At 43.6% G+C, this 22,926-nt stretch overlaps 2 protein-coding genes and 1 pseudogene across 20 annotated transcripts in view; 2 read left to right on the top strand and 1 right to left on the bottom strand.

The window, feature by feature from the left end:
- LOC100511652 (glycerophosphodiester phosphodiesterase domain-containing protein 4) overlaps window positions 1-22,926 on the top strand; it is an 882,168-nt gene that overhangs the window by 546,611 nt on the left and 312,631 nt on the right. The gene's annotated exons all lie outside the window — the stretch shown is intronic.
- PAK1 (p21 (RAC1) activated kinase 1) overlaps window positions 1-22,926 on the top strand; it is a 236,440-nt gene that overhangs the window by 62,099 nt on the left and 151,415 nt on the right. The gene's annotated exons all lie outside the window — the stretch shown is intronic.
- Window positions 18,461-19,170, bottom strand: LOC100511827 (DDB1- and CUL4-associated factor 16-like; annotated as a pseudogene).

The following is a 22,926-nucleotide window of genomic DNA, read 5'->3' as shown; positions in this document are numbered from 1 at the left end:
TTGAGCAAGAAACCTCGCTTGATTCCGAGCTTCAGAATCTGTGACTCTCTCAGTGGCGTGCTGGAACTGGCTCATACTGGTGTTGGAGGGCTGATTGTTAAATTCCCAAGAATTTTGCAGGCCAGTTGTTACACCATTGGTAATTTGATATCAGCCACAATAGACGTATTACACCGCAAAGATCAGCAAACACTACAAATCAGGGATTTATTTTTAGATAGTTTGAAATAATTTTTATTGTAGTATAATTGGTATATAACATTATGTAAGTTTTAGGTACACAACACTGTAATTCAATATTATATACACTGCAAAGTGATCGCCTTAAAAAGTCTAGTTGCCATCTGTCTCCATACAGTTGCCCTCTTTCACCCATTTTTCCCATCTCTCAACTCCCTTTATCTCTCTTGGCCACCAATCTGTGCTCTGCATCTATGAATTTTGTTTCATTTTGTTTGTTCATGTGTTTTGGGCTTTAGATTCCGCATATAAGTGGAATCATACGCTATTTGTCTTTCTCTGACTATGTCACTTAGCATAATACCATCAAGGTCCATCCATGTTGTCCAAAATGGCAAGATTTCATTCTTTTTTATTGCCAAGGAGTATTCCATTACTCATATATATCACAGTTTCTTTATCACTTCATGCATCACTAGACACAGTTGTTTCCATATCTTGGCTATTGTAAATAATGCTGCAGAGAACATGGGGGCACATGTATCTTTTCAAATTAGTGTTTTTGTTTCCTTGGGATGTATTACCATAAGTAGGATTGCTGGATCCCAGGGTAGTTCTATTTTTCACCTTTTGAGGCGCCTCCATAGTGTTTTCCGTAGTGGTGATACCAATTTACATTCTCATCAGCAGAGCCCAAGGGTCTTCTCTCCTCCACATCCTCTCTACCACCTGTTATTTTTTGTCTTTTTGAAAATAGCCTTTTCTCACAGGTAAGAGGTGATACTTCATTGTGGTTTTGATTTGCATTTCCCTGAAAGCTACTATTAGTGAACTTTTTTTTTTTTTTTTTTTTGGCCACGCATATGGATGTTCCCCAGGCCAGGGATTGAATCTGAGCCACAGCTGCGGCAACACTGGATCCTTTAACACAACTGTGCCAGGCTGGGGATCAAACATGCATCTCGTGGAGTTCCCATCGTGGCTCAGTGGTTAACGAATCCGACTAGGAACCATGAGGTTTTGGGTTTGATCCCCGGCCTTGTTCAGTGGGTTAAGGATCCAGCGTTGCTGTGAGCTGTGGTGTAGGTCATAGATGCAGCTCGGATCTGGCATTGCTGTGGCTGTGACGTAGGCCGGCAGCTACAGCTCCAATTGGACCCCTAGCCTGGGAACATCCATATGCCATGGGTGCGGCCCTAGAAAAATACAAAAAGACAAAACAAAATAAAACAAAACAAAAACATGCGCCTCTTCAGCCACCCAAGCTGCTGCAATGGGAGTCTTAACCCACTGCACCAGAGCAGGAACTCCGTGAATATCTTTTCACATATCTGTTTTCTTTGGAAGACTGTCTGTTTAGATTCTCCTCGTCAGGGATTTTTTTCTCCCCTAGAAAACTTGCTTACCAACTTACAAGTATTTCATTCCTTCCTCTCCAAAATATCACCAAATTCTGCAAAAAGGGAAAAATGATTCCTCTATGAGGGTTTTTTTTTTTTTTTTGGTCTTTTTAGGGCTGCACCCACTGCATATGGAAGTTCCCAGGCTAGGGATCAAATCGGAGCTGCAGCTGCCGGCCTCCGTGACAGCTACAGCAGCTTCAGATCTGAGCCGCATCTGCTACCTACGCTGCGGCAATACCAGATCCTTAACCCACTGAGTGAGGCCAGGCTTCAAACCTGCAGCCTTGTGGTTACCAGTCAGGTTCTTAACCAGCTGGGCCACAGCAGAAACTCCAGTGTTAGATTGTTTTGATATTGAACCAGAGCTAGGTAATCACTAAACATTTATTTTGTAGGGTGGCTCTTAGGCATGAGCCCATTAATTTCCATAGACGTCTTTAGAGATAGACGTTACTATCCTCAAGGATAATTACGTTTTGAGAAATACCTGACAATAAACTACAGACGCTCAAAACCTTACAGACGGAGTTCCTGTCGTGGCGCAGTGGTTAACGAATCCGACTAGGAACCATGAGGTTGTGGGTTCGGTCCCTGCCCTTGCTCAGTGGGTTAACGATCCGGCACTGCCGTGAGCTGTGGTGTAGGTTGCAGACTCGGCTCGGATCCCGCGTTGCTGTGGCTCTGGTGTAGGCCGGTGGCTATGGCTCCGATGAGACCCCTAGCCTGGGAACCTCCATATGCTGCAGGGGCGGCCCAAGAAATAGCAAAAAAAAAAGACCAAAAAAAACCAAAAAACCTTACAGATGAATTTCGCACCTATTATACTGAAAGAAACCAAACACAAAATAATACATACTGTATTGTTTCATTTATATGAAATTTGAGAAATGATAGAAGTTCAAGCACTGATGGAAGATTATAGAAGCCAAAAGAAAGCTTATCTCCAATGGGGAAAAGGGTGACTGAGAAGGGGTGTGATGGAAATGTTTGGGTGCTGGAGTGTTTCTGTGTTGTGATCCAGAGGGTTACGTAGATGCAGTGCAGATGCAGAAATTCATCACGCTATACGCTTCAGATGACTGCACCTTATAATAAAAGTACTTTTTACTTCAATGAAAGACTTAGGCAGAGTTCTGGTTGTGGCTCATTTGGTTAAGAACCAATGAGTGAGACCTCATAGTGTCTATGAAGATGTGGGTTCGATCCCTGGCCTCACTCAGTGGGTTAAGGATCTAGCATTGCCTCAAGCTGCAACATAGGTCACAGATGTGGCTTGGATCCTGCATTGCTGTGGCTGTGGCATAGGCCTGCAGCTGCAGCACCCGTTCGACCCCTAGCCAGGGAATTTCCAAATGCCGCAGGTATGGAAGTGTTTCTTTAAAAAAAAAAAAAAAGACTTAGGCATTCCCTGGTGACACAGTGGGTTGGGGATCCAGTGTTGTCACTGCTGTGGACTTGGGTTGCTGCTGTGGCATGGGTTCCGTCTCTGGCCTGGGCCCTTCCACATGCCGTGGGTGTGGCCAAAAAGAAACAACAACATCAACAACAACAACACAGTTTTAGTAGAAGTTACATTGTACTAAAAGTAAAGGAAAAAGAAGAATCTGAGAAATTATTTATTTATTTATTTATTTATTTTTGTCTTTCTGCCTTTTCTAGGGCTGCACCCCCGGCATATGGAGGTTCCCAGGCTAAGGGTCTAATTGGAGCTGTAGCCGCCGGCCTACGCCACAGCCACAGCATCTCGGGATCCAAGCCATGTCTTCGACCTACACCACAGCTCACGGCTACGCTGGATCCTTAACCCACTGAACGAGGTCAGGGATCGAACCCGAAACCTCATGGTTCCTAGTCGCATTCATTAACCACTGAGCCATGACGAGAAAGTATGTTTTATAAACTGGGACGTGCTACAACGTCTCCTTTACCTTAGAAATCTGAGATGCCTTTGGCAGCCCTCCTTCCAGTTTCTGGCGCTGTCTGGCCACTCCTCAGTCTCTCTCAGGTACATCTGGCCTTTCTCTGCCTGCCCTGTAAGTGCTGTGCCCGCAGAGGTCTGTCCTTGTCACTTTCCTCACTTTGCGTGCTGTCGATGGTCTCCGTAGGTCCAGCTCCCAACACGATTTCCTCACCTCCAGGTCCCAGCGCTTTTCTAAAACCTCTAGACTCCTGCTCATTCATTCAGGAACTCTCTCCTGGGTTGTCTTTCCAGGTCGCTTCAGTGAATGAAACAAAGATCTTTGCCTTCGTAGAACTTATGTGCCCACATCCCTCCTCCTGGGTGGACCAATTTTCAGTATGTCCCAAATGATGTCATTATCTTCATACCTTGATGCTCCCCAACCCCACCTGTTTTTCCCTTGCATCCCCCATCTCAGTATTGCATTGTCATCCTCTCAGAAGCTCGGAGGCGTCCCTGACCCCTCTTAAATACATAGGCTGACTTTTCTGTGTCCTGAATATCTCTCCAAGCCCTCTGCTTGTCTGTGCGTGCACTGCCCCACTCCGTTCTCATTCTTTCTCGTCTGGCTGACCAACGGGTCTCCCTGCCTCCAGTCTTCTGCCTGCCTATCATTCTCCATACGGCCACTCGAATGATTCTAAAATGCAAATCAGAACAAGTTGCTTTCTGCCTAAACCTGTCCAGTGGCCCTACCGGATGAAAGCCTAAATTCCTGACCTTGTTGTCATGTGCTCAGCTGTCAGGTCACAATCACAGCTGCCGGAACCTGGGTTCACATCCTTGTTTACTGACATCACTTTGGGTGAAATCATTTTCTCCTTTCCGTGTCTTACTCTCCCACCTATGAAATGGGCACGATAATAGTACCGACCTCAAGAGGTGTTTTGGGGATTAAATTCGTTACTGCACACAAGGCTCTGTGAACCGTGCCTGGCCCTCAGCATATTCTCAAGAAGTGCTGGTTTCTTTCAGATGGTTGCTGTAATGTGCAAATAAGTTAAAGCATTTAAGAGACTTTTCGCAGCACACAGTCTAAAATGCTCCGAGACGTCCCTGTTGTTGCCGCTGTAGCCTTACTTCTTAATCCCCTTTCCACACAAACCTGACCCCCTCCCCGTGGGGCTGGCTGTAGTACTTTTTCTTACACCTCTAGACCTTAGTTCTTCCCATTTTTATCTTTTCCCTGGACGTCTCCAAACAGTCCTTGAAGTCTCTGCCCAGGAACCAGTCCCTGGCTGCCCAGCCCAAGCTGGATTGATGGCTCCTCCTCTGTGCCTCCCTCTTAGAACCTGTCCTTCCTTCTGTTGCCGGACGTTATAATTGTTTATTTTAAATGTACTGAGAAGCATCCATCAACAGATGAATGGATAAGCAAAATGTGCTATATGTATACAATGGGATATTATTCAGCCTTTCGCAGGATTAAAGTATATCACGGATAAACCTCAAAAACATTGTGCTGGGTTTTGATCCAAGGTTAGACGATGTAGGCTAGATTTCTCTAAATCCTGGCTTCACCAGGCTGTGTGACCAAGTGTAAGGTATACAACTTCTCTAAATTTTAGTTTCTTCATCTGTAAAAATAGATAACTTTCCTTTATAAAGTTGTTTGAAGGAACACGTGTAGAATATTTGACATCATCTGTAACCTGAACAGTGGCGAGAACTCCGTAATTGTTTTCTCTTGGGATCTTTCAGTTGTGATCTCTTCAGGTATAAGGTCTGTATCCATGTCATGACTGTATATCAGGCTCGTTGATATGGTTTCAGATTCACATTGTGACCAGCTTTGAAGACCATACTGCAACAGATTAAATGCAGAAGCAGATATAATAATCCAGCTCTGTTCTAGACAGTAAAGAGAGTTTTAAAAATAAGCATTGCTACTCTTGCTAGATTTTTTATTTGGGTAAATGTTATTTTTTATTTTATTGCTTTTTTTAGGTCCGTACCCATGGTATATGAAAGTTCCCAGGCTAGCAGTTGAATTGGAGCTGCAGCTACCTGCCTACGCCACAGTCACAGCAACGTGGGATCCAAGCTGCATCTGCAACCTACACCACAGCTCGTGGCAGCACTGGATCCTTAACCCACCAAGCAAGGCCAGGTCTCCAACCCACATCCTCTTGGATGCTAGCTGGGTTCTTAACACACAGAGTCATGAAGGGAACTCCAAGTAAATGTTATTTTCCATAGAACTTATCCTTTATGTGAATGTACAAAGAAATTATTAATTTTTTTTCTTTTTCCTTTTTTTTTTTTTTTGTCTTTTCTTGAGCCACTCTGGCAGCATATGGAGGTTCCCAGGCTTGGGGTCGAATCGGAGCTGTAGCCACCGGCCTACACCAGAGCCACAGCAGCACGGAATCCAAGCCGTGTCTGCGACCTACACCACAGCTCATGGCAACGCCGGATCCTTAACCCACTGAGCACGGCCAGGGATTGAACCCGAAACCTCATGGCTCCTAGTCAGATTCATTAACCACTGCGCCACGACGGGAACTCCCAATTTTTTTTCTTTTTATAGCTGCACCTGCAGCATATGGAAGTTCTTGGGCTAGCAGTCGAATCGGAGCCACAGCTGCTGGTCTACACCACAGCCGTGACAACACTGGCATGTTACACTTACCACTATACCACCAATGTTACACTCATGGCAACACTGCATCTGAGCTGCATCTGCAGCCTACACTGTAGCTGGCAGCAATGCTGGACCCACAACCTACTGAGTGAGGCCAGGGATCAAACCTGCCTCCTCATGGACACTGTGTCGGGTTCTTAACCTGCTGAGCCACACCAGGAACTCGACAAAGGTTCTTTTTACATTAATTAATACATATTCAAAATATTCTCGGTTTTCATTTCTAATATAGTACATGCTGATACACAGAACCTAGATAAATACCATTCTTTGGGATCCTCAGTAATTTTTAGGAGTGTAAAGAAGTCCTGAGACCGAAAAGCTTGAGAAGCACTGTCCTTCTTTGCAGTTGGATCCCTGCTGCAACACCCAGGACAACCAGCCTCCAGGGTGTGCTCTGACACTTCGTGGGACAGGGGAGGGGTCATCACGTCCCGGAACAGCTGGTTTTATCTCTGGGCTCCTCTGCCTGCTAGAAAGTTCTGGCAATGAGTCAAAAATCTCAGTTTTGTAGACTCCCACTGACTGGTCTTAGACCCACCCGTTATCTTCACACATTGCAATTTGGAGCCCTCTTCCCCGTCGGCAAGACAGTCATCAGTTCCCCTTTGTGGCGCCCCGGAGGGAATCAGCCTGTCCTTCGGGCGACTGAAGCGCATGTGTGTTTTTCCGAGTCAGCCAGTGATTTGTAGCAAGCTCTGCCAAGCCAGATCGCTCACAGCTGCTCTTCCAGGAACCAGAGGATTATCCTCCGTCCCGCAGTGGATGTGAGAACCTTTTTGTTGTTGGTTTTACCAATAAATGAAAGTTTTCCATTATAAAGGACACATACTTATGAAGGAATTTTTTTTTTTTTAAAAAGTAGGGAAAAAAGAGATTTAAAAATAGAAATGGGGTCATGATTAGCCCTGACTTTCCTGTTTTGGCATCTAGCTCCCTTTCAGGCTTGCCCTGAATACTGTTCTTTTCAGACAATTCTTACAGGCAGGTATGTGCACTATGCCTCCAGCGGCTTCACAGAGTGACAGGCTGCCTGCTCCTTGGTCAGTCCCCAGCCCCATCAGGACAGCGGTGGCGGAGGGACACTCAGAGGAAACAGGAAGCTTGCAAGGATTGTGACTCCTGTGCTATCTGAAGGCACTTTAGGCCAGATCTCTCCAGGCTGCGTAGGGTCAAAGAGAACAGACACGGTACTACAGCAGCAACTAGTAAATTTTTTTTTCTGCATTTTTTGGGGGAGGTAAAACATGAAGTCCTTAGGGACATTCTACTTCTGAGAATCTATACTAAGGAAATGATAGGAGATTTAAATGGCGTTATGTGTCTATTGTTATTTATAATGTTAATATGAATGTATAATAACAAGCTAAATGCTCCACAGTAAAGGTTTGGTTTAAAAACTACCTGCAGGAGTTCCCTTCGTGGCTCAGCAGTTAACAAACCTGACTAGGATCCATGAGGATGCAGGTTGGATCCCTGGCCTTGCTCAGTGGGTTAAGGATCCGGCATTGCCGTGAGCTGTGGTGTAGGTCGCAGATGTGGCTTGGATCTGGGCTTGCTGTGGCTGTGGTGCAGGCCGGCAGCTGCATCTCTGATGGGCCCCCTAGCCTGGGAAACTTCATAAGCCCCGGGTGCGGCCCTAAAAATACAAAACAAACAAACAACCCCCCCACAACTATCTGCAAGGGAACAAGGGATATATGGGAAGTCTCTGTACCTTTCCCTCAGTTTTGCTGTGAACCTAAAACTGCTTTAAAAAATGAACATCTTTAAAAAACCAGAAAACAACTGTATGCTTGTAGGTTCTGGGCTAGTTAATAATAAATGACATTTACAAAAACTTTGATGTGGGAAAATTTTAAACATAGAGAGTTATCTGGTTTGTGACTAGTATACAGTTTTTATGTATTTATTGACTGAAAATTGAAAAAAGCAGGTAAGCAATAATATATATAGGACAGTTTCTTTTTTTTTTTTTCTTTTTTCTTTTGGCCATACTTGTGGCCTGTGGAAGCTCCCAGGTGAGGAATTGAACCCTTGCCACCATAGTAACCAGAGCCACAGCTGTGACGATGCCGGATCCTTAACCCACTGAGCCACCAGGGAACTCGAGTACAGTTTGGATTACGTAAATGCTTTTGTTACAAAGTGAAAAAAATTTATCTTCGTGGTTGGCACCAACATGTCTCAACGGGAGGAAACTGTCCTGTGAAAATGCTTTGAAATGCCCTGTAGGCACAGATGTCAACAGATGTCCAGCTCAGACAAGGGGAAGCTGCTGTGCATGAAGCAAAGAGAGGAGTATGGTTTATTGACTGTGAAAAGAATGGGGAAGAAAGAAGCTATTGGTCAGCACTATTACAATCGCAAATGACGGAAATTTAACTCAGTCTGGCTTAAGGGAAAACCCCAGGTGTCTCCTTAGATAGGCTTGGATGTAGGGACTCGAACATATTTTTGTTCTCTCTCCATCTCTTTCTTTGGTCTTCCTTTGTCTTGATTCCCTCTCAAGCAGGCTCTTTACTTGTGGTGGCAAAGACGGGCACCAGCAATGCGAGGCTGACCTTTCCACCAGCACAGTGACCCCAGGGGCACCTCCCACCAAGAGTTCCCACAAGCCTGTCCCTGAATAGCAGTCTGGCCAGGAAGATGGAATGCACCAGTTTCTGGGCTTAGTCACTTGTTTTGGTCACTGGAATAGGATAAGGGTCAGCCTTGCTCAAGTTTTTTGGAAGTTCCAAAAAATAATTTGCAAGGTTTCTCGCATGGAGCTTCTAAAACCCTCAGGATTTCCTGAGTGACAAAAATGCCTTTGTTATTATTATAACCCTTGGATCACTCCTGAGTTTATGCTAATGAGGGGACTCGTGATGGAACCCTACCTAGCTTCAGGATGGAGACTGGTCCCCAGAAAGACCAGCCACTGGTTAGGTTGGGACTTTGCGCTAGCCCACCCTCAAGGGAGGGGAGAGAGATTAGAGATTGAGTTCAAGCACAGGGTCCAGGATTGAATCAATGAAATTGCAGCAAAGCTCAGTGGAAGTTCCTTGTTGGTGAACACAGGTTGGGAGGAGGAGTTGCCCTCATTCCTGAAGCTCTGTGTTCAGGACCCTCCCAGATCTTACCCTGTGTGTCTCTTCATTTGGCTGGTCTGATTTGTATCCTTTATAATAAAACTCTAGTTGTAAGTCTAGCGCTCTCCTCAGTTGTGTGTCATTCTTTTGAATTAGAGAACCTGGAGGCGGTTATAGGAATCCTCTGGATTTGTAGCCAGTTGGTTGGAAGTATGGGTGACCTGGGACCCCACTTGTTCCTTGTGTCTGAAATGGGGCAGTCTTGTGCGCTTAAAGCTGTGCAGTCTGACCTTAAGTCTGGATGCTTAGTGTCAGAACTGAGATGCAGCACACGGGATGATGTCAGAAACAAAATAGGATTGAGTCTACATCCATGCACTGCAGAACAGAGGAAGAGGTGGGGAGCCTGGACCCTAGAGGCCAGGTGGTTATGAGGACAGAAAATCTCTTGGAAAGAACTGGAACCTTGAAGAGGGCTTTGGATTTTCATAAGACATGGGGTTGGAGAGAAGGCGTCTGAGCCAGTTTTATCTCAACCTTTCAGAGAAGGAAGGTCCCCAGCTGAACTGAACGTACATTCGTGTTTGCTGTGGGAATCTGTGTTCACAGGGCTTCACTTTTATGAGCTGATTCCAACTAGTTTTTCCAATAGAACACACTTCTTTCACTCACTTGTGAGCAGATCTTTCTTATGTTTTACACATGTGCTTTCAAAGGTCCCTAGTCACTCTCAGAGCCTGGTGTAGAAGCAGATAGTGGAAGGGCTGGCTAATGTGGGATGGTGGATTTGCAAAGCAAGTGCAAGGTAAAGTCAAGGGGGCAAGATGCATTACCCAAGATGTGCGTGTTCTGTCTGTCGAAGCCCCAAATACCAGCAAGTTCATGCTATTGATGGTGACTTCCAGCCTTTAGATAACTCCAAACTGTGTCATTTTATGAATAAAAGGGGAAAGGTTCTAAAGCAACTGAGAAGTGAGTAGCAGTTGCAATACTGATGTTAGCCATTTCCTTTCTTTCTTTCTTTTTTCTTTTTTTTTGCAGCTTTGAAAATCAGTGTGATCTGATGGTAACCTTTGCAATGAATTTGGGAACTGCTTTCCCCTAAATCGGAGTGATTTCTGTAAAAGCCATAACATATATTGTCGTGTAACATGGTGGCCTCTGAGGATAAATTGAGCAGAGAACCAACTGTACAATCTTAGTGTATTTTCAGAGACTCAATCTTAGTCTTTATTTATTTATTTATTTAGGCCATGCCCATGGCATGCAGAAATTCCTGGGTCAGAGATCGAATCAGCACTACAGCAGTGACCCGAGCTGCTGCAGTGACAATGCTGGATCCTTAACCCACTGTGCCACAAGAGACCTCCCTGAGTGTTCACCTTTTTTTTTTTTTTTTTTTTTTTTTTTTTTTTTTTTGCATTTAGGGCCTCACCTGTGGCATATGGAGGTTCCCAGGCTAGGGGTCACATTGCAACTGTACCTGCTGGCCTATGCCACAGCCACAGCAACATGGGATCTGAACTGCGTTGAGACCTACACCACAGCTCACAGCCATGCCAGATCCTCAACCCACCGAGGAAGGCCAGGGATTGAACCTGCATCCTCATGAATGCTGGTCAGATTTGTTAACCACTGAGCCATGACAGGAACTCCTGAATGTTCACCTTTAAATGGAATGCTCTGTTTGTGCTAGGCGGCTTCCATAGAGTGCATTTATAGTAACCGTGGCATAAATTCAGAGTATAAAAGCTGGCCCCATCTCCTCATTCCAGATGAGGAAACTGAGGCCCTGGGAAGTAAAGAGATTTGCCTAAGGGCACCTGGTGAGATAGTGGTGGTGGGCACAGTTTAGGTAAGATGGGCCATGTTCACGTTCCTCAATCCTGTGTCTTCTCCAGGTGAGATCAATAGTGAGTAAATCCTAAGACCGTAGAAAGTGGGTGCTAAAAGGAAAATTGAAACCGCCCCTTTCATTAGAAACCACTAATCTTCTTGTTGTAAAATGAGAAAACTGAGGCCCATGTGGTAGGAGAGTAGCATATCCAAGTCCATGCATAGCAACAGTATCACAAAGCTGAGCCTGAAAGTCAGGTCCCCTGATGCTTAGTTTTCAGGATGGCTGAGCAGGTCTGTTGCCTCTCCAGTGAATGAGGGGCCAGAGTCTGAGACTTTGCACAAAACTCTGCTGGAATTTGGAAAACTTCTTGTGGAGACAATAAGCATTCCAGCTGTCTTTGTAGCCCCAGTAATGAGATATCACTCACATGAGGATTCAGTGAGTAATGACAGTATCACTCATATTCCCTCTACCAATACCTGATGGAGCTGAAGCTGAGGCTGCAGGGTTGAAAGGCTAAGGATGCTCTCCACAGCCGATGAAAAGTCATGTGTCTCTTTCCGAGCACCATTCACTCGGCTGCTCATTCTTCCAGCCCTCTACGCATCCACCCACCATTCAACAAAATCTACTCTGGCCATTATCCCTGCCGTTGAGCAGTTCCCTGACTGTTGGGACAGACAGACGTGTAAACAACTAATTAAGAATATAAATGTAATAAGAGGTAACTAAAGATTCACGGGAAAACCTAAGACGTGGTGCCTAAGTCATCTAACGCAGAGGAAGGCAGAGAGGGCAGGAAAGGTTTCCCAGAGGTGAGATCATGTGTCGAGTGTGGAAAGATGAGCGGGAAATGTTCAGATGAAGAACAAAAAGCAAGAAATGCATTCCTGAATGAGGGAACAGCCTGAGGAAAGACCTCTCTAAAATTTTATGAATAATGTGACCATTTATTTTAAAATATTTTTATTTGTTTACATATGTACAGATATGAAAGGGCTTATACATTACAATGTTAATAATATTTATGGTGGGATTATGGGTGACCTTATAGAATATCCTTTTTTAACTTTCATCCATTTTTATTATCTTTTTTTTTTAGTAATGAAATGGGTGTCATTTATGACACCCACTGATATATACCATTATATTAAATATAATATATAAAAGAGTAATAACATTTAGAACATTTTTAGACCTTTTTCATAGGAGCTGTTCTTCCTCTGTTATTGAAAGTCCCAAAGGTGGTCCTGAAGCTTCTGTCTGGAGAGACCTTCTGCCAAGTTTGGAGAATTTTATTTCACACAAAGCTTTCAGAAAAGACTTCGTATTAGATTTCTATACATACACCATAATTTCCTACAAGTTGAAGAGGAAGAAAAATTCACAAGGGTGTTGGAACATCCCTATACCTTCAGACATTTATTTAACAAATAGATATCAGGGTATCCCTTGGAAGAGCCACAGATGATTCAGGCAAGGAGAGCCTTTCAAAGTCAGGTTTTATAGACAAAAATGAGCAGAAGACAGAGAAGGCCGAGGGCTGGGAGAGGGGTCGCCTGGGGCAGTGTGGGGGTGATCATGGGTTTTCCTGGATCCTGGTAACTCTTCCCACCAGCATTATCTAAAATGAGAGCCTTGTGGCTCAGTGGACGCAAACCCGACTAGTATCTGTGAGGCTGCAGATCTGATCCCTGGTCCTGCTCAGTGGGTTAAGGATTTGGCGTTGCTGTGGCTGTGGCGTAGACTGGCAGCGGCAGCTCTGATTCGACCCCTACCGCGGGAACTTCCATATGCTGCACCTCCGGCCCTAAAATAAATAAACAAATAAAATAAAATGAGAGCAAACACCTGCAACGTTCAAAGTGTGAATTGCAACCATGAGTGGGTCATGAAATCCATTTAAATGGTCACAAGTAGAACTTTTTTCATGTTTATGTAGGTTATTCATTTATCATTGAGGTATAATTGACACATACAATTATATTAATTTCGGGTATATAACACAATGATTTACTATTTGTATATATTGTGAAATGGTCAACACAATAAATCTAGTTAACATCTATCCCCATATATAGTTATAAACATTTTTTCTTTTTATTTTTTTTGGCTGCACATGTGGCATGTGGAAGTTACCAGGCCAGGGATTGAACCTGTGCCACCGCAGTAACCAGAGCCACTTCAGTGACAACACCAGATCCTTAACTTGCTGAGTGACATGGGAATTCCATATATATATATATTTTTAAACTTTTTCTTTTGGAATAACGTCAGATTTACAGATAAGTTGCAAAGATACTTCAGAAAGTTTCTGCATATTTTCACTCAGCTTCCCCTGAAATGTTAAGATCTTACATAACCATGGCACATTTGTCAAAACTAAGATATTAACACTGGTATAATACTATCATTAACTAAACTATAGATTTTATTCGGCTTTCACTTGTTTTTCCACTAATTTTTTTTTTTCTGTTCTAAGATCTAATCCTGGATTATATTTAGGAGACTAGTGAAAAGTGAAATTATACAGAATGCCATAGTAAATATCAAGGTACATTGCTCAGATTAAGGATAAGTACTTCTGTATAAAACTTACTTCCATTACATGCATAAGTTGTATTTTTAATGAAGGTGATAGTTAAAAAAGTAATAAAAGAGACACAGTCTTAGAGAACACCAAAGCATTAAGTATTCTTGCCATTTTGGAGATGAATATTCTAGTGAAGAGCAAAACAAAATACTTGAATCCAACAATGTGAATACTAGGGTGAGGTCAGACAATGCAAATTAACACAGGACTGTAGAACTAAGAGGCAGAGGACCGAGCAAGGCAGAGATCCTTTTATTCTCTTCTTATTGATGTACCGAACAGCCTTGTCCTTTGGATTAGAACATAACTGGCCCTGTGCATGTTGTTGAGTTGGACGGAATTTTTGGATGAGGCAGCTGAATGGGCTGCATCACAGGAACACACTACACACAGCACCTGAGCCTCGTACTGCGATCCCAGGCTCTTCCCAAGGCCCAGCTTTGTCCCTAGTGAATTCATTAATGGTTATCAAGGAAGTTGGTAAAATGCAATTGGTATATGCACTTTGAATGAGTCACTTTCTCTTCTAGGCCTCAGTTTCCTCATCTGTAAAATGGGGACGCAATCTTGACCTGGCTCCCTCCCAGGGCTAATGAGAGAATCAAGCGAGAAGGAGAGAAGTGTTTTGTAAATTATTAAGGGCTATACAGATTTCAGATATGAGTTTTCATTGGTAGTATTCCTTGGACAGTCAATATTTTGAGAACAAGAATATATTACTTATCTTCATAAGTAATAAGCATATATTACTTATTTTCATAACCCTATTACCATGCCCAGAGCTGGCCCTCTTGGCAGACTCACCTCTACGGAGACATACGGACACCTTCCCCTCCATGGACTTGCAGAGGTTCATGCAGGTCTCAAAGGCATCCCACCTCCGTCTTGTTCCTCCACTCATCAGGGCAGAGTCAAGCTAGATCAGCTCTTACTCATCTCTAGATTTGGTCTCAGCATGAACCCTTCTACCCTACCTACTGGATAACCACCCATTTCAATTTTTTTTTTTTATTTCTAGGAAGTGACCCAAATGTCCACTGATAGATAAATGGATAAAGAGGCTTCAGGGTACATACAATGAAATATTACTCAGCCATAAAGAAGAGTGAAATCTTGCCATTTGCAACAACATGAATGACCTGAAATCAGTCAGATAGAGAAAGACAAATACTGTCTAATCTCACTTACATGCGAAGTTTCAGAAACAAAAAAAAAAACCAAAACGAAATAGAAGCAGACTTACACATACCGAAGGCAAACTGGGGTTTGTCAGAAGTAGAGAAGTGGGGCAGAATAGGTGAAGGGGATTAAGAGATACAAACTTCCAGTCATAAAATAAAATAAGTCATAAGGAGTATAGTCAATAATACTGTAATAATTTTGTACTCTGACAGATGGTTACCGGACTTGTTGTGGTGATCATTTTGTAACATATTTGATGGTCAGCATGTAATATACCTGAAAATAACATTATGTGTCGACTATATTTCAATAAAAATTTAAAAAATAGATTATCCTTTTAAAAAATGTTTCAAAGACATGCACGCGTGCACATACACACACAGACACACACAAAATACGGAAGATACTGAAAATCACAACCAAGGAAAACTAATCTTTTGTATAATCCCTAACTTAAAAACAATGTACAAAGTGAATTCTCCTGTGCTGCAGTGGGTTAAATATCTGGCATGATGGCTGCAGTGGCTCAGCTTGCTGCTGTGGCGTGGGTTTGATCCCTGGCCCTGGAGTGTCCATGTGCCACTGGGGTGGACAAAAAAAATTATATAAAGTGTTTAAAAGTCCCCCTACCTCCTCTTGCCTAATTCCCAATAGAATGCACTATTAGCAATTTTTCCTATACTTATGCTGACATATCATTACCTCCATTTTAAAAAACAAAAAGTAAGATCATGTTATGGAAAGTTCGCAAGCTGTTTTTTTTTTTTTTTTTTCCCCCACTCAACAGTAATGAAGGACATCTTTTTAGGCCAGTACATGTAGATGCATTTAATTCCTTATAATGCCTAGTTGTGTTCTGCTATACACATGTATCATTTGTTTAGTCACCTATTGGCAGATAGTGGATTATTTTCAGCTTTATATAGCCACAGGACTGCAATAAATATTCTTGAACTTCATGTATTTGTGCTATTTTTTTCTTGGTAGGTCAGACTCCTAAAAGTGCTGTTGCTGGGTCATAGCAGATATATGCTTTTAATATTATTAGATGCTGTCAAAAGCGCCTTCCAATAAGTTTATATCAGTTTATACTTCTACCAAGAGTGTATGTGAGTGTCCACATAATTGGCATTATCAGTCATTTTAGTGTTTTATCTCTGGCATGCAGAAGTTCCCCTGCCAGGGATCGAACCTGGGCCATAGCAGTGACCCTAGCCACAGCAGTGACAACACTGGATTGTTAACATGCTGGGTCACAAGAGAACTCTCTGAATTGATATTCTTAGGCCTGTCCAACTGAATGTGGCAGAAATGATGGACTGGCTCACTCAGCAGCCCATGCAGCTGCCTTCTGGTATGTCCTCCTGTGCTGGAGGCTGGAAAATCGATCACATTCCCCAGACTTTTTCCCAACTAGGATCCACAAATCAGAGTCTCGTACTCTGGCGAGACTTGAGTTTGGAACTGAATTAAGTGAAGAGAGGGACAGGGCACAAGGTAACCATTTGTGCTGGTATGAACTGCAGGAGGTGGCAGATTTCTGGAGCCAGCAGCCTTAAGAGAGGCTTCCTGACTGTAGGAGGGCCACAGCTCCCTTCCCTTGGTGGCTCCCACCAGAAGGACGTGGGTGTCACTCCTGAAAGCTCAGCTTGGAATCTTTTTTTTTTTTTTTGTCTTTTTGCCATTTCTTGGGCCGCTGCTGCGACATATGGAGATTCCCAGGCTAGGGGCCAAATCAGAGCTGTATCCATCGGCCTACACCAGAGCCACAGCAATGCGGGATCTGAGCCTCGTCTGTGGTCTACACTACAGCTCGCGGCAACGCCGGATCCTTAACCCACTGAGCAAGGCCAGGGATTGAACCTGCAACCTCATGGTTCCTAGTCAGATTCGTTAACCACTGAGCTACATGGGAACTCCATCAGCTTGGAATCTTTAGCACTCTCAGTGATTCTTCAAATGACTTCAGGAATAAGAAGAAATGAATATTTTTATGCTTTATCCACTATCTACAGTGGATCCTATGGATCCACTATGGATTCTTTCCTATTATATTCGGTTGTGTGACATTGTCAAGTTATTAACCTCTTTGAGCCCTAGCTTCTTTATTTATTAAGAAAAGGATAATAATACCTATCTATGTTGTGAGGTTATATGGAATGATGAATTCAAAGTGACTGACTGACTGACTGACTGACTGACTGACTGACTTTGGGCAGTGGATCTTTTTCCCTTTATTGTTTGTAGACTTTCTCATCCTATAAGACCCAGCTCAAATGCTATCTCTTAATAACCCTGGGGAGGCAGAAGATTGCCGTCTTCCCTGGACTCTCACTACATTTAACTAAGTCCTTTACAGGCCACAGCAAGTTGTACTGTGGTTTATTCCCATGTACGTTTGTCTCCTCACCTAGCGTTTGAGCTCTTTGAGGGCAGGGGTATGCTTGATTCATTTCTATTTTCAGGCTGGCACAGAGCAGGGGATGAGTGAAATGTATTGATTGATGAGTTAGCTTTAGCCCCACCTCACTGACTTCCTTAGTTTCCCACACCTTGTAGCAACCTTCAATCTTTAATGCCCTCATTGGTATCTTTTTTTTCCTTCATCTTCTAGTTATTCAACTTAATGCAATTACCTCCCTAGAAATGAAAATCAGAGAAAAGGAGGCTCAGAAAGGTGTTCTTGGGAGTAGCTCATCATCACTGTCCACAATAGCTATTCTTTTTTTTTTTTTATTTTCCCACTGTATAGCAAGGGGATCAAGTTATCCTTACATGTATACATTACAATTACATTTTTTCCCCCACCCTTTGTTCTGTTGCAACATGAGTATCTAGACATAGTTCTCAATGCTATTCAGCAGGATCTCCTTGTAAATCTATTCTAAGTTGTGTCTGATAAGCCCAAGCTCCTGATCCCTCCCACTCCCTCCCCCTCCCATCAGGCAGCCACAAGTCTTTTCTCCAAGTCCATGATTTTCTTTTCTGAGGAGATGTTCATTTGTGCTGGATATTAGATTCCAGTTATAAGTGATCTCATATGGTATTTGTCTTTGTCTTTCTGGCTCATTTCACTCAGGATGAGATTCTCTAGTTCCATCCATGTTGCTGCAAATGGCATGATGTCATTCTTTTTTATGGCTGAGTAGTATTCCATTGTGTATATATACCACATCTTCCGAATCCAATCATCTGTTGATGGACATTTGGGTTGTTTCCATGTCCTGGCTCACAATAGCTATTCTGAAGGTTGGGTAACAAACAGAGTCGTGGCCTCCTTTCCCTTCCCATTAATAATTAGTTATTTAGGTAGGTCCATTAGACAGGAAAGGTATATTGGGAGGAGAACTGAGTGTGGCGAACAGCCAACTTATCTTTTGTAATAAGGTCTCTTTTGACTAATTCTCCCGTGAAGTCCTCGTTTTATCCACAGGGTCTTTCAAAAGGCATTCTCACCACACTCCTCTTCAGTAGCTGAGTTACGGGGTTCTTAGGTACTCATCTTCAGTACTCGTCGTACTTCTGCTTGTCAGGACAAGGCCTAGGTGGGTTGAGAAGACATTCATTTCGCAACTGTGGGCTGTGTAACTGTATTCCTCTCTCAACTGGCAACATGAGCGTTATGAGAAGGAATGGTGGATCTTTCTAGTGATGCAGTTAGGAGTGTGTTAACGCTGTTTCGGAGTCAGTGTGGAGGAAGTAGTGTTGATGGGTTCAGTCCGGGTTGTTTCCTTAGCTGTTTAAGATAACCAGCCACGGCAAGAAAGAGAAACACAAGAATTAGGAATTTGTTTTAGGTATTTGGGTATGGGAGTGGCTCTGCTTAATGTTTGGTTTAACCGTCTAATGGAATTGCAGGGCTCCATTTAGAGTGGCATCTTCTCTAGAAAGCTGGCTGGGACTCACGAGGGGCTTCTGAAAAGGTGGGACTCCACAAGAAGCCAGAGGAGGCCCATTCAGGAATTGGTTCCAGGTTGGGTACACAATGGGAGAAATGTGAGAGTCTATCTCTCAAAGTATATGGACTGGTGTCTTCGCATCCAAGAGTTTAGCATGATACGACCAGGAATTAGGATGTAAAAGTTTCCAAGTTGCAGAATATTGTAAAAGGCACTTAACCTGCCAGGTCAGACTCTCGAGAAGTGTTAGGTTGGGCACCACAAGGTCCTCTTCTTCAGAGGAATCTCACTCTTCTCCAGAACTCTCATTTTGGTAGTTATTGCTTTCTTCCTCCTCACTTTTTGATTCTGGTAAGAGGTCAGAAGAGGGATTTCTAGGACCCATTAAAATTGGAAAACAGGAGTTCCTGTCGTGGCTCATTGGTGACGAAACCAACGAGTCTCCATGAGGATGCGGGTTCAATCTCCAGCCTTACTCAGTGGGTTAAGGATCCAGCATTGCTGTGAGCCATGGTGTAGGTCACAGAAGCCACTTGGGATCTGGCGTTGCTGTGGCTGCATAGGCTGGCAGCTGCAGCTCCAATTCGACCCCTAGCCTGGGAACTTCCATATGCATATGCAGCACATGTGGCCCTAAAAAGACCAAAAAAAAAAAAAAGAAAAAAAAAAAGAATTGAAAAACAGTATAGGAAAAAAGGTACCAGAAAGAGGTAACAATCTAAGCCAGCAAAGCACTAACACTGGCAAATAAAAGCAAAAGATGAGAAATCCTTTGAATAAGATTCACTTGTCTCTTAGTCCATTACAAACACACAACATGCCTCTGGCTCACACCACTGTGCAGTTCTTCCAGATTTCATTGTAGATTCTTCACTTACAAAGGAGACAGTTGAAGTCTCAGGACAGTTCAGAGTGTAAGAGTTAGTCACTTACCGGAGTTCCTGTCGTGGCTCAGTGGTTAACGAATCCGACTAGGAACCATGAGGTTGTGGGTTCGATCCCTGGCCTTGCTCAGTGGGTTAAGGATCCTGTATGGCCGTGAGCTGTGGTGTAGGTCAAAGACGCGGTTCAGATCCCATGTTGCTGTGGCTCTGGTGTAGGCCAAGGCTACAGCTCCGATTAGACCCCTAGCCTGGGAACCTCCATATGCTGCAGGAGCGGTCCTAGAAAAGGCAAAAAGACAAAAGAAAAAAAAAAAAAAAAGAGTTAGTCACTTACCAGTGGCACGGGTTAGAGTCTCTCCTTCAAATCCTGGCTACCTAAGACGAGAAAGGGTCCTCTCCTCATCTAGGCAAGCTGATTTTCTTAGGGTAGTCTCAACTGGTTGTGATATTATGAAGAGACAGCTTGCATATTCTTTTTTGTTGACAGGGATATCATATCTATTTGGTAATGAAAAGAAACTCAGTGGTCACCTTCTTTGTTCATTGGTACAGCAACTTTTGTGCAGCAGGGGATGGTGAGATGAGCTGTCAAGTGTCTGTCTGGTGTACAAGGACCTGCTGTTTTCCATAGAGGTGCGAATGCCCTTGGAAATGGGTGACTTAGTTGTTGGACTTTCTGGAAAGGTAGCCCTAACCTGTGAATACGACGACCATGAGGGATCCTTCCTTCTTCCTTGCCTCATCTTCAGCCCTAAGACCCGACTAGGCCTAGCGCCACCAGCTCGGCTCCATCTCCCACTGGCATCTTTCAGCTTTTTTTTTTTTTTTGTCTTTCTGCCATTTGTTGGACCTCTCCCTCGGCATATGGAGGTTCCCAGGCTAGGGGTCTAATCAGAGCTGTAGCCACCAGCCTATGCCGCAGCCACAGCAACGAGGAATCCGAGCTGCGTCTGCGACCTACACCACAGTTCATGGCAACGCTGGATCCTTAACCCACTGAGCAAGGGCAGGGAGTGAACCCAAAACCTCATGGTTCCTAGTAGGATTCGTTAACCACTGAGTCACGATGGGAACTCCTCTCACTGGTATCTTAGACCAGGATAATTTGGCTACAAGGAACAGGAAGCCTTTGTTTTGTTTGTTTTTTGGCTGCACTTGTAATATGTGGATGGTCCCAGGCTAGGGACTGAACCCACGCCACAATGACCCAAGCTGCTGCAGTGACACCACTAGATCCTTAACTTTCTATGCCACAAGGGAATTCCCGGAATAGGATGCCTTTTAAACCAGCTCAAGCAAAGATAGATATATCAGTTAAGCTTTAGGTGCAGGAAACAGAAATCGCCCCAGCTATTATAAGTAGAAAATGACTTCTAAAAGAAACGCGGTACTGAGAGGTGGCTGCAGATTTAGTGGGAGTGAGTTGCAGGCTGGACCTTCAGGGATCACTCTCAGAAAAACACTGCCAAACTGTCTAGCCAGTGGAGCGGCCTCTTTTTGTACAATTAGGGAGGTAGGGGATCAGAAGCCCTCCAATGGGACATTTGATGTTCAGGAATGCACAACATAGCTGCAACTAAGGGATCAGGATGCTGCTCCTGCTGCTGCTGCTGCTGCTGCGACAGCTGCTTCTAGATACCCACAAAGTTAGTGACTGGCCACTGAAAGACTGTTAAGGGAACACCCAAAGTCTCTCTAACTGTTCATCCCAGCAGCAATAGCCAAAGCAGCAGGAAGATGATCTCTGCCTCCCTTCTGCCTTCCCAAACTTTCATGAGTGCCTTTAACTGGTGGAGCTTTCTTTCCTGCTCCTCCCCTATTGGTTTTCTATTGCTTAGTAAATTACCACAGACGTAGTGGCTTAAAAGAACACATATTTATTATCTTAGTTTCTGTGGGTCAGAAGTCTATGGATGACGTAGGCAGGGCCTTTCCTCAGGGTCTCAGAAGTCTGCATTATCATCGAAAGCTTCTAAGCTCCCTCAGGTCATTGGTAGAATTCACTTCTTTGCAGCTATAGAACTCCTGGTAGCATGCCTTTTAAAGATCAGAAGGAGAGTGAGAGTGAGTCTCTTTGGAGTCTTGTGTATACGGAGAACACTTGGGAAGAGTGGCTCACCATATGATGAGCTCACCCAGTGATTAGTTCTTGGCTTCTAAATACTGTTCTTCAGTGAAAGGAATAAGAACTCTTTGAAGACATGACTTATATGGGGACTGGGTCAAAGAAAGTCCAAGATAAGCCTAGAACATCTGGGGCCAAAAAGTGCTCAAAGAATGATGAGGACATGTCCAAAGGACACTGAATGGTCTAATTATTTTGGAAGACAAGTTAGCAATTCTTTAGAGAGTTAAATATGCATTTATCCCAAACCCATCCATTTCACACCCAAGAGAAAGGAAAATATATATCCACACAAAGACTTTCACATGAACGATCATAGTAGCTTTATTCATAATAGCCCCAAACTTGAAACGTTTATTACCAGTTAAATGGATAAACGAATGGTTGTATAGCCACAGAATGGAATATTACTCAGAAGTGAAAAGGAAGAATGACTGACGCATGAACACCACGGATAATCTCAAAACTGTAGGCTGAATGAAAGAAACCAGACCCAAAGAAATACATGTAGTTCCATTTGCATGAAGTTCTAGAATAGGCAGAAGTAACTTATAGTGATAGTTAGCAGGCCATTGGTTGCTGGGGGGAGGGGATCGATAGTAAAGGAACACAAGGGAAATTTCTGGGTCAGAAGGGGTAGGGTAGTGGTTATAAGGGATATACATTTGTGATCAAGCTAAACACTTAAAATAAGTATATGTCTGTCTATTATCTATCTATCTATCTATCTACCATCTATCTAATGTCTTTTTAGGGCTTCATTTGCAGCACATGGAGGTTCCCAGGCTAGGGGTCAAATCAGAGCTGTAGCCGCCAGCCTACGCCACAGCCACAGCAACTTAGGATCCAAGCCGTGTCTGAAACCTACACCACAGCTCACAGCAATGTTGGAACCTTAACCCACTGAGTGAGGCCAGGGATGGAACCTGCATCCTCATGGATACTAGTCAGATTTGTTTCCATTGAGCCACGATGGGAACTCCTAGGTATATTTTTATTACACGCAATTTATACCTCAATACATTTGATTTTTAAAACTTGAGCAAAAGATCTGAAGATTCACTTACTAAAAGAGGATATCCAAATGGCCCACAAACTCATGAATAGGCTTTCGACTTCAAAGGAATGCAGATTAACATAAT

Source organism: Sus scrofa, chromosome 9 (assembly GCF_054392235.1).
Source record: "Sus scrofa isolate SSC_HxYL_T2T_F1_AM1 chromosome 9, Sscrofa_HxYL_maternal_Yorkshire_Landrace_v2.0, whole genome shotgun sequence".
Taxonomy (NCBI): domain Eukaryota; kingdom Metazoa; phylum Chordata; class Mammalia; order Artiodactyla; family Suidae; genus Sus; species Sus scrofa.
The sequence above is the reverse complement of the archived record's forward strand: the minus strand, read 5'-3'. Positions and strand labels throughout refer to the sequence as shown.